A 9632-nucleotide genomic window follows, 5' to 3' on the forward strand; every position below is an offset into this window, starting at 1 on the left:
TATAAAAGTGCCTCAAAGCAAAGTCCACAACTGGAGGCAATACTGCCCATTGAAGTACTGCAGGATTTACGGGCAGGCGTGTCCACAGTATACAACAAGCCATTAAATACATAGGTGATAAATGAATTCCATGCAGTTCTTCTAGAGCTAGTCACGCCTCATGGCAGCGGGCAGTTTGTGTCCTGAAGGCACGTTTAATACACTGCAGCATGTTACACAATCATTTGATCGAGCAACCACGAGCTGATCAATCTGCAGAGCTGAGCAGCAACTTCCCTGCAGTGCCACTACAGGGACAAAGGAGCATTACACGTTAAATCAATGGTCTGAACATGATGGGTCCTCCAGAGAAAGCGATGCTCTTCACAGACTCCCTCTGTGCGGACTAAGAAATGAGGGTCCTGGTCAAGGTGACCCCCCTAAAATGGTTTAGAAAAAAGTTCTCCCCTGGTAATCCCTCTAATATATCCTATTCAGGCATACGGACATCAGAGGGGAAATGTTAAATCTACTGATACCGGGAGGGGACCAGGAATAAAAGTCAAGAAACCGTTTTAACATTAAGTGGATTGATATTTTATTTTCCTCTGAAATTGGCCACTTTCTATAGAACGACGGCGTGTTGTCCATCCCCACATGGCAACGGATTGGCTGCTGTGACCATGTGGAAAGGAGACAGCGGGGACTTTAAATCTGAAATCAGGATTTATTTATTTTTTAACCCCGTTGCGGTCACTCGGGATCAAACTACAGCAGGACAAGCTCTTGGAAGAATCCTCCTCATGAAGGCAAATGTGGAGACGTACAATGTGGAAGCGATCAGAGCTTTTCCTGAGAAGTGCGCGGCAGACCTCGTCATGATGAATCATCCACCATGTAAGGCTGGAGGCAGCGCAGACACAAAGGGACAGAAGAAGCCCTCCGAAAACAACATTCCCATGTGAGGTGCACCAGGACATCAGCTGCAGATTCGCCCGTGTTCTCGGCTGTCACACAAGTTTCCTCTGCCATTACCTCAATCAACCCCCCGAGGGGCTGCAGCAATAACAAACAACCGCCATACAGGGCTGAGGTCACAGTGCTCCACATATAGCTGGGCAGGACAATAACCACTGCCAATGTGTGCCACGTTATCATCCCCCCATTCTTCACCTCTGGAGCTGTCACAGTATAGGATACTACTGATACACGGGGGCAAGGAACATATATCGAGACACGGGGGGCAAGGAACATATATCGAGACAGGGGGGGGGGCAAGGAACATATACCGAGACACGGGGGGGGGGGGGGAAGGAACAAATATCGAGACACGGGAGGGCAAGGAACATATATCGAGACACGGGGGGGGGGGGGGGAAGGAACATATATCGAGACACGGGAGGGCAAGGAACATATATCGAGACACGGGGGGGGGGGGGCAAGGAACATATACCGAGACACGGGGGGGGGGGGGGAAGGAACATATATCGAGACACGGGAGGGCAAGGAACATATATCGAGACACGGGAGGGCAAGGAACATATATCGAGACACGGGAGGGCAAGGAACATATATCGAGACACGGGAGGGCAAGGAACATATATCGAGACACGGGAGGGCAAGGAACATATACCGAGACACGAGGGGCAAGGAACATAGGAACATATACCGAGACACGGGGGGGGCAAGGAACATATATGCTAACCACTCAAAAAAGGGGCTGCATATACATACCCTGGAGAACTACAAGCCTCAGAATGCCCCAGAATCCAACAATTTCCATTAACAATACTTCTAGAGAGAAATATTGTGTGGAAGTTGTAGCTGTAAGGCTGTCAAACAACTATAACTCCCAGCATCCCTGTGAGTGGGATGCAGGGAGTTGTAGTTTCTGACGGCTACAGAGTTGCACTGCAGCCAGTTAATGGTCGCAGTATTACTGGAACTACCACTCCCTGCATGCCCAGACAGCTGGAGATACCTGACCTGCAATAACAGAACTAGAGGGTTCATGACGTCCTGATATACAACAGCTGGAGAACTACAACCTCCAGGATGCCCTAGGCGTCTATTTTCCGCAGCTGTAAGGGCCATACTGCTTTATAGAGTAGTTTCTCTGGACACGTCCGTTATACGCATATATCCCCAGCTCTTACCTCAGTCACCCGCTCCTCGCTCTCCTCTTTTTGTCTGGGTCAGGGCTGCTCGTAGCAAAGCAGTCCGTGTTATGGGCGGGGCTTGACACGTGGACGCCTTCTATTGGCAGGGATTTCACATAACAACAACTCTCCCGTCTCTGCGGCGGGGTGCTAGAGGTGCCACGGTAACAGCTACTTTCACTACTTCCTATAACGCTAGGCAACTGGTGACGTCATCAGCCCTCAGCCTATACTTGGCGCTAACGGGACGATAGCGCCTTGTTTCCAAGGCAGTGTCACGTGACACTGTCCCTTTGGAGATTAGGCACGTCTATGTAAACTTTTACTGGACCTCACAGAACTATTGGACTGCTATTTCCCCATCACATGCTACTGTAACCTTTGCTTAGTTATGCTCTAATTGACAGCGCAAATACATGGGCCTCCATTTTGTTGAAACTAAACATGAGTCAACATTGTCTAATCTGCATGAAATGGCCACGCCTCCTTGTGTTCCAGCGTCCAATCTGGTTGGCTACGGACTTATGTAACTGACCAATCAGAGAATTTGCCGGTGGCGGGAATTTGGAGCGGCTACTGGGCAGATCTAATCTTGTTGTGTGCGGCTGGGAGATGACGTCACAGCATAAATGCTGAGAAGTGACGGAGATGTGAGGCCTGGTGTAGAGGATGTAAGTCTGACATTGTATAGATTGCTTTCTGACATTTCATGTGAGTCCCTTCAGAGGTCTATGTTGTTGTTCAGGCTTCACGGGAAGCTGTGTTATACCCCCTGTAAAGATAGAGTGGTATGGTCCTGCTTCTTTACCTGAAAGGTTTACCCTATTGGTAACAGGCTATTTCACATAGTACTGTGCTGGTGGCCCACAGGAGAGCCCTGGCTGTGGCTCTGTACTACAGGGATGTATGTACTCATTGTACTGCCATATGTGTGGTGCTGTATACACTCAGTGTACTGCCATATAACGCTGTGTGTGGTGCTGTAGCACTGTACTACTACTCTGTGTACACTCAGGAGGGCAAACTGAAATATGCCTAAATTAGAATAAAAGTGGGCACGGCGGGGAAGGGGACAGGTCTGTTTCTGGTGTAGAAAATAGTATAAATGTAAGACCCCCTCAGAAGCTGTCTTACATTTAGAACTGGTGCTGGAAGTGCCGAGGTTATGGAGAGGCTGGCACCTCTTTATAACTTCGGTGGATCCTCCCCACGAGCGATGGGGCTTTATTCAGACCGGTGTCTAAAATGCCGTCTTCATAAATGTGCCCATCAGTGTACTGCCATATAGTGCTATATGTGGTGCAGGGTTATGTAGCTCCATAGTAGTGCCTGTGGTGAAGTAGCAGCAGACCTAGGGACTCCAGGTGTCACCACTTTGCTTTCTGTGCACACAGCTCTGCTAAAGGTACAAGGTCTTTGTGCGTTCTGGTTAGTAGGGGGAAGTTCACACGCCATATTTGGAAACTCCTCAGATGGTCCTTACTAGGGATGAGCGAACTTGTGCTTTCAAGTTCGGCGTACAAGGTTCGGGTTATCTAACAACTCAGTTTTGGATTCCGCTACCATGGACCATAACGCAATTGTTAGATAACCAGAACCTTGTACGCCGAACTTGAAACACCGGTTTGCTCATCACTAGTCCTTACCAAAGGTTAGCGAATTATTATTATTATTATTATTATTAAAGCGCCATTCATTCCATAGCGCTGTACATGTGATAAGGGGTGTATATACATAATACAGACAATTGCACTAATCATAAACAAGACGAGTTACAAACTGGTACAGAAGGAGAGAGGGCCCTGCCCATGAGGGCTTACAATCTACATGGTATGGGAGAAGGACACAGTAGGTGCTGGTGAAGCTGGTCATGGCGGTATAGAGGCAGCAGGGTCACTGGTTGTAGGCTTGTCTGAAGAGGTGGGTTTTCAGGTTTCTTTTGAAGGATTCCACTGTAGGTGAGAGTCTGATATGTTGGGGTAGTGAGTTCCAGAGTATGGGGGATGCACGGGAGAAATCTTGGAGGCGATTGTGGGAAGAGGCAATAAGAGGAGAGGAGAGAAGGAGGTCTTGTGAGGATCGGAGAGTGCGTGTGGGGGTGTATCGGGAAAGTAGCTCAGAGATGTAGGGAGGGGACAGGTTATGGACGGCCTTGTATGTATTTGTAAGTACTTTGAAGTGAATTCGTTGGGCAATGGGGAGCCAGTGAAGGGATTGGCAGAAGGGAGAGGCAGAGAAGTAATAGGGTGGGAGGTGGATTAGTTGGGCAGCAGAGTTGAGGATAGATTGGAGGGGTGCGAGAGTGCTAGATGGAAGGCCACAGAGGAGAATGTTGCAGTAGTCTAGGCGGGAGATAATGAGGGCAAGTACAAGCATTTTCGCAAGATTCAAAGTTAAGGAAAGCACGGATGCGGGAGATGTTTTTGAGTTGGAGGCGGCAGGTGGTGGAAAGGGCTTGGATGTGCGGTCGGAAGGTAAGGGCAGAATCCAAGGTCACTCCAAGGCAGCGGGCTTTGTTGACCGGGGAGAGTGTGCAGCCATTGATCATGATAGATAGATAGGTCTGTTGGGGGGGGTTGAACAAGATGGGGGAAGTATTATGAATTCTGTCTTATCCATGTTAAGTTTTAGGAAGCGAGAGGCGAAGGATGATATAGAAGATAGACATTGTGGAATTCTTGATAGTAAGGTGGTGATGTCTGGACCAGAGAGGTAGATTTGTGTCGTCAGTGTAGGAGTGATACTGAAAGCCATTGGACTCTATGAGCTGTCCCAGGCCAAAAGTGTAGATAGAGAAGAGCAGGGGTCCTAGGACAGAGCCTTGCGGGACACCAACAGAGAGGGAATGAGACGAGGAGGTGGTGCGGGAGTGGGAGACGCTAAACGTCCGGTCTGTGAGGTATATGATCCAGGAGAGGGCCAGGTCAGTGATTCCAAGAGATGAGTTTTCAACAGAAGGGAGTGGTCAACAGTGTCGAAGGCAGAGGACAGGTCAAGGAGAAGGAGGACAGAGTATTGTTTCTTGGTTTTGGCTGTCAGTAGGTCATTGGTGACTTTGGTAAGGGCAGTCTCGGTCGAGTGGTGGGGTCGGAAGCCAGATCAAAGAGGGAGCAGTGAATGGGATTTAATGAACGACGTTCCCGGAACCGAACCAGAGTTTGGGAAAAGGTTTTTAACAGTAGAAATTAATTTTTGAAGTTATTACCTGAAGTATCGCGAGACTTTGCAAAGTAATAACTTCGGCTCATCTGAGCTAATACATTCTAATACTGTACGGAGCGCTCCATATGGTATTCAAACAAACTTTTATGCAAATCGACTAAGGATGTTTCCTCTAAAGTCGATTTGCTCATCCCTAATTATTACACAGAGTGATCTATTTTAAGTGTTTCTCTTTTAATGTTCAGGATTATGGCTTACAGCTAATGAACCCCAGAAGTCAGTATCTCAGAAAATTTGAATATTGTGAAAAACGTACATAGTTTATACGGTTGAAAAAAGACATAAGTCCATCAAGTTCAACCCAGGGATAGGTGGGGAAGCGAATCACAGAAGGAAGTGAGACTCTGATTTCTACATGTTTTCATAAGCATTAATGTTGTTTAGGGTACTTTCACACTAGCGTTTCTGAATGGAGAGCATTCCGTTCAGGATGCATCAATTCAGTCCCTCTTACATTACTACAAAAATACCGCAGCATGCTGCAGTTTTCTCTCTGGCCAAAAATACTGATCACTTGCCGGATCCGGCTTTAAGTGTTCCGGGAAAACGTCTCCGGCTTTCCGGTCTGCACATGCGCAGACCTTTTAACCAGCTCCCGACCGCCTAACGCAGGGATGCGTCCTGCGGGCGGCCGGGTTATTCCTCCTAGACGCATCAGCGTGTCATCTCGCGAGACGCGAGATTTCCTGTGAACGCGCGCGCACACACAGGATCGCAAGGTAAACTATTTGATCTACAGCCTGCGGTGATCATTCGCTGGCAGGCTGTAGATGCGATTTTTATTATTTTTATTTTTTTTTAACCCCAGAAAGGTATATCAGACGCTGTTTTGTTAACAGCGTCTGATATACCTGCTACCTGGTCCTCTGGTGGTCCCTTTTGCTTGGCTCGACCACCAGAGGACACAGGCAGCTCTGTAAGTAGCACCAAACACTACACTACCCCCCCCCCCCCTGTCACTTATTAACCCCTGATCACCCCATATAGACTCCCTGATCACCCCCCTGTCATTGATCACCCCCCTGTAAGGCTCCATTCAGACGTCCGTATGTGTTTTGCGGATCCGCAAAACACGGACACCGGCAATGTGCTTTCTGCATTTTGCGGATCCGCACATTGCCAGAACTATATGGAAAATGCCTTTTCTTGTCCGTAATTGCGGACAAGAATAGGACATGTTCTATAGGCTCTACAAAAAACGCAGTGTTCGCCCGATCAGGCCTGATCTTGTGCGCACACTTGCGTTCAGTCTGCCCCACCGCAGTGACAGAATTTTTTTTCTGATCACTGCAAAAACACCGTAAAATCGCGCTATAAAGATCACTTTTGAGGGGCATGGCGAGTTCATATATATATATTTTTTTTCTTACAAAGTCTCATATTCCACTAACTTGTGACAAAAAATAAAATCTCACATGAACTCATCATAACCCTCACGGAATCCAAATGCGTAAACATTTTTAGACATTTATATTCCAGACTTCTTCTCACGCTTTAGGGCCCCTAAAATGCCAGGGCATATAAATACTCCACAAGTGACCCCATTTTAGAAAGAAGACACCCCAAGGTATTCTGTGAGGGGTATGGTGAGCTCATGTAAAATGTTATTTTTTTGTCACAAGTTAGTGGAATATGAGACTTTGTAAGAAAAAAAAAAAAGCATTTTCCGCTAACTTGTGACAAAAAATAAAACTTCCATGAACTCACTATGCCCATCAGCGAATACCTTAGCGTGTCTACTTTCCGAAATGGGGTCATTTGTGGGGTGTTTCTACTGTCTGGGCATTGTAGAACCTCAGGAAACATGACAGGTGCTCAGAAAGTCAAAGTGCATAAATTCACATTTTTGCACCATAGTTTGTAAACACTAACTTTTACCCAAACCAATAAATATACACTTATTGCATTTTTTTTTTTAATCAGACATGTAGAACAATAAATTTTGAGAAAAATTTATATAGAAATGTAGTTTTATTTGAAAAATTTTACAACAGAAAGTGAAAAATGTCATTTTTTTGCAAGAATTTCGGTCAATTTTGATTAAAGGGAACCTGTCACCAGCAAAATGCATATTAAACCGACCACAGTACCTTACAGTATCCCCCAGTGTTTTGCTAATCATGTTCTTCTTTCCTCTTTGTGTTTCTTCATACTTGTTAAAAGCGCTGTTTTAATGACGGTTGGCGCCGTCTCCGAGTCAGGCTTGAAGTCAAGGGGGTAGCGGCCTCCTTGCTTCAAGTAAAGTTAAGCCCGCCCCTTACCCCTCCTCTCTACAATTAGATTGACATACTGCCGTGATCGCGCTCTTTCAGCGCATGCGCTGTACACTGCCTGTTACAGCGCGATCCTCACTCATTCCCCTGCATTTTGCTGACTGCGGATGCGCCGAACAGTTCGATCGCACGCGCACCCGGCCGTCACGCTGTAACAGGCAGCGTACAGCGCATGCGCTAGAAGAGCGCGTTCCCGGCAGCATGTCAATCTAATTGTAGAGAGGAGGGGTAAGGAGCGGGCTTAGCTTTACTTGAAGCAAGGAGGCCGCTGCCCCCTTGACTTCAAGCCTGGGCCGGAGACGGCGCCAACCGACATTAAAACAGCGTTTTTAACAAGTATGAAGAAACACAGAGGAAAGAAGAACATTATTAGCAACACACTGGGGGATACTGTAAGCTACTGTGGTCGGTTTAATATGCGTTTTGCAGGTGACAGGTTCCCTTTAATATAAAAAAAAGTAAAAATGTCAGCAGCAATGAAATAGCACCAAATGAAAGCTCTATTAGGCCTCATGCACACGACCGTATTTTTTTGCGGTCCGCAAAACGGGGTTCCGTTTTTCCGTGACCGTTTTTTCGTCCGTGGGTCTTCCTTGATTTTTGAAGGATCCACGGACATGAAAAAAAAGTCATTTTGGTGTCCGCCTGGCCGTGCGGAGCCAAACGGATCCGTCCTGAATTGCAATGCAAAGTCAGGAGTTAATATACCATCGGATCGGAGTTTTCTCCAATCCGATGGTATATTTTAACTTGAAGCGTCCCCATCACCATGGGAACGCCTCTGTTAGAATATACCGTCGGATTTGAGTTACATCGTGAAACTCAAATCCGACAGTATATTCTAACACAGAGGCGTTCCCATGGTGATGGGGATGCTTCAGGTTAGAATATACTAACAGAACTGTGTACATGACTGCCCCCTGCTGCCTGGAAGGTGCTGCCAGGCAGCAGGGGGCAGCCCCCCCCCTGTAGTTAACACATTGGTGGCCAGTGTGGCCGGCCCCCCCCCCCTCCCTCCCCTGTAGTTAACTCATTGGTGGCCAGTGCGGCCGGCCCCCCTCCCTCCCCTGTAGTTAACTCGTTGGCCCACTGGCACCAACGAGTTACTACAGGGGAGGGAGGGGGGCCGGCTGCACTGGCCACCAATGAGTTAACTACAGGGGAGGGGGGGGCCCACTGGCCACCAATGAGTTAACTACAGGGGAGGGGGGGGCCCACTGGCCACCAATGAGTTAACTACAGGGGAGGGAGGGGGGGAGGCCGGCCACACTGGCCACCAATGTGTTAACTACAGGGGGGGGGGCTGCTGCCTGGCAGCACCTTCCAGGCAGCAGGGGGCAGTCATGTACACAGTTCTGTTAGTATATTCTAACCTGAAGTGTCCCCATCACCATGGGAACGCCTCTGTGTTAGAATATACTGTCGGTTCTGAGTTTTCACGAAGTGAAAACTCAGCTATGAAAAAGCTTTTATGCAGACGGATCTTCGGATCCGTCTGTATAAAAACTAACCTACGGATCACGGACACGGATGCCAATCTTGTGTGCATCCGTGTTCTTTCACGGACCCATTGACTTGAATGGGTCCGTGAACCGTTGGCCGTGAAAAAAATAGGACAGGTCATATATTTTTCACGGCCAGAAAACACGGATCACGGATGCGGCTGCAAAACGGTGCATTTTCCGATTTTTCCACGGACCCATTGAAAGTCAATGGGTCCGCGAAAAAAAATGGAAAACGGCACAACGGCCACGGATGCACACAACGGTCGTGTGCATGAGGCCTTAGTGAGAAGAAAAGGAGGTAAAATTCATTTGGGTGGTAAGTTGTATGACCGAGCAATAAACCATGAAAGTAGTGTAGTGTAGAGTTGTAAAAAGTGGTCTGGTCATTAAGGGGGTTTAAGCTAGGGGGGCTGAGGTGGTTAAAAATGCAAGAAAATTAATACCGGATCCGTTTTTCCGGATGACATTGGAGAGACAGATCCGGTGTTTCAATG

At 47.6% G+C, this 9632-nt stretch overlaps 2 protein-coding genes across 2 annotated transcripts in view; one reads left to right on the forward strand and one right to left on the reverse strand.

Annotated features, from left to right (window-relative positions):
• LOC120990143 (caspase-3-like) overlaps positions 1-2290 on the reverse strand; it is a 43054-nt gene extending 40764 nt beyond the window's left edge. Inside the window, exon 1 of the mRNA XM_040418724.1 lies at positions 2136-2290. The gene's annotated coding sequence lies outside the window, so the exon portion shown is untranslated. The remainder of the gene's footprint in view (positions 1-2135) is intronic.
• A 407-nt stretch (positions 2291-2697) lies between these two features.
• Positions 2698-9632, forward strand: part of PRIMPOL (primase and DNA directed polymerase) — a 101612-nt gene continuing 94677 nt past the window's right edge. Inside the window, exon 1 of the mRNA XM_040418725.1 lies at positions 2698-2809. The gene's annotated coding sequence lies outside the window, so the exon portion shown is untranslated. The remainder of the gene's footprint in view (positions 2810-9632) is intronic.

This window comes from Bufo bufo, chromosome 2 (genome assembly GCF_905171765.1).
Source record: "Bufo bufo chromosome 2, aBufBuf1.1, whole genome shotgun sequence".
In the NCBI taxonomy this organism is placed as follows: Eukaryota; Metazoa; Chordata; class Amphibia; order Anura; family Bufonidae; genus Bufo; species Bufo bufo.